The sequence below is a fragment of the Camelina sativa genome, chromosome 17 (assembly GCF_000633955.1).
Source record: "Camelina sativa cultivar DH55 chromosome 17, Cs, whole genome shotgun sequence".
Classification (NCBI taxonomy): domain Eukaryota; kingdom Viridiplantae; phylum Streptophyta; class Magnoliopsida; order Brassicales; family Brassicaceae; genus Camelina; species Camelina sativa.
In genome coordinates this window covers 21,471,668-21,474,637 of record NC_025701.1, presented here as the reverse complement: position 1 = coordinate 21,474,637, position 2,970 = coordinate 21,471,668, and positions in this window count along the sequence as shown.

Genomic DNA, 2,970 nt, shown 5'->3' with positions numbered 1-2,970 from the left:
TATAACTTATGTCCCAATTCAATTAGATACAACTCATGTACAAGTTGCTGACTGCTGCAGATGAAACTGTTGCGGCTGAAAAAAATGTATTTGATATTGTTGTTTGTGCGGTTGTCGAGAAAAAGGAATTAGTATCCTACTATTCTTCAAGCATCTATTGCTGAGTTTGAAATATTGGTTGATGCGTCGATATTAAACACACAAAAACATAAAAAATTATACACAAAACATACAATAAACAAATATCAAAATACCAAAAAAGGAAACCAAAAAAATAATAACATAAACGAAAACAATAACCCGCACGTAGTGCAGGCTCCCACCTAGTTATATACAAAAGTAACTGAAATTGTTAATGGTCGATGTTTATAGAAAGAATTTTAGAGTCGTTTAGGACCCTTTGCGTGTCCGTTTCTAATTGGGTGAAGAAAAAATATAATTTTTTCACTAACGTATAAAAGATGGCCGATTTCACGAACATGCTATATATTATAATATTAAATATCATTTATTTTAACCATGTCTAGCGGTTTTTTTTTTGATAAAATGAGAGCAAAACTGACCATTGATCTCGGATGGTATCTATACTATTAATTGGGGAGCACACATAGGGATACAAAAAAACAAAAAAAAAATGACATATATTCATGTTACCAAACAGGTTCAATTACTTATATAATTAAAAATAAAAAGATAAACAATATATGGTAAACAAAAACTGTTAGTCAAAAATTTAATATTTATGGAAACAATAATTACGAAATTAATTATAAAATATACTATTAATTGGGGAGCACACTTAGAAATACAAAAAAACAAAAAAACATGACATATATCCATGTTACCAAACAGGTTCAATTACTTATATAATTAAAAATAAAAAGATAAACAATCCTACTATATTAATTGAGAAGTACTGCTGAGGCTATAAAAAATTACATGTAATTGCTATTAGAAATTGTTAAATAAAGGCTAAAACTGCTGAGGCTATAAAAGATAATTAGTAATTATTAAAAATTAAAAATCCTACTATATTAATTAACCAAAATTGTGGGGTTACATGGATAATCAATCCATTTAAATTAAATACATAAACCATAAAAACCTAAACAAAAAAAATATTCCCTTAACAAAATCTTTATCCTCTTAACAAAAAAATCTCAAACCATGAATTCTTAAAAAGCTTAAGTTCTTTCAAACGTGTCTATAATCAAAGGTTTAAACTATTTATTCATTGTTACAGCCTTAGTTTTTTATTGATGTCATTTTTTCAATAAACATATTAAAAATTGAAAAAATTGCTAAGATTCTAAACCAACAATTTTAATCATAAATCATTATAAATAATTTAATTAATAAACTATTTTTGCAAATTTTTCTAAAATAAAATGTTCAGCCCGCGGTCTACCGCGGGTTAGTACCTAGTATATGGTAAACAAAAACTGTTAGTCAAAAATCTAATATTTATGGAAACAATAATTACGAAATTAATTATAAAATAAAATTACCCTATATTTTGGAAATGGTTTAAAGTTTAAAGTTTGCTTCCATAATAATCAAAGAATTTAAATCAAAAATTATATATATATATATATATTAATTGGGAGCACACTTAGGGATACAAAAAAAAAAACAAAAAAACATGACATATATCCATGTTGCCAAACATGTTCAATTACTTATATAATTAAAAATTAAAAAATAAACAATATATGGTAAACAAAAACTGTTAGCCAAAAATCTAATCTTTATGGAAACAATAATTACGAAATTAATTATAAAATAAAAATTACATTATATTTTTAGAAATGGTTTAAAGTTTAAAGTTTGCTTCCATAATAATCAAAGAATTTCAATCGAAAATTATATATATATATAATACATATATAATCATATAAAATTATATATATATATATATATATATATAATCTCACAATTTATATATAAACATATTTGATTTGGTTTTAATTTGTGAGATTTTTACGGAAAAAAAAAATCAATTTAATATAATTAGATAGAAACAAATAATCATATATCTATAATATTAATTAGGGAGCACACTTAGGGATACAAAAAAAAATCTAAAATAATTAGAAAGTTTCATTTAAAATAATTAATTACAAAGTTATATTTTGAATATGTAATTTTTATGAATGCAACCTTTACAACTTTGAAAAAGTTTTTTATTACTTCTACATGATCAAATTGAATTGCATATACTGTTTTGACTCATTATTTTTTATTTTTCTTTTATTTTTACCAAACTAATAATAATATTAGTTTTTAAATATTTTGAACTTCATTTTTTAATTTATCAATATTTATTATAATGGACTTCTATAATTATGACTCCTAAAGACTTGGGTTGAACTAAATTAGAAAAATTTATGTTTTCTGCCAAAATTTATATATTATAGGTCTTCTCACTATTTTTAATAAATTGTCTACTATAAACAATTTAAACAAATTTAAAAAAATTAAAAACCCTGCACAAAAGTGCGGGTTGGTCCATAGATTTAGTTCACAGAAATTAACCCCAAATAATTTTATTTTTACTAATATATAATTAATTAGAAAATCTAATGTTTAGGGAAGATCAGATACTAGACGGGAACGAGTAATTTTAAAAAAACTAAAAACATTATATAAAATATTTTTCATAGAAAAAAGAACAAGAAATAAATATATTAAGAGATTAGTGTGTGATAACCTTATAGAATAAAAATATGCATCTGACTACCTTTAAGTTTCTTACAAAAATATAAGGCGGTAGGCGAATGTTTCATTTTAATACACATAGGCACGGCTCTGCACCCAACATATAAAGGTGTAGGTCGTATACTCGTATAAGTATTCACCGCTCAGAAACGGATCATGGCACATCTTCTGATCTTCTTATATGGAAAAGAAGACCATAATTAGAAAGAGTCTTAGGGTTTTATGCAAAAGAGCCCTCCATATATATATATA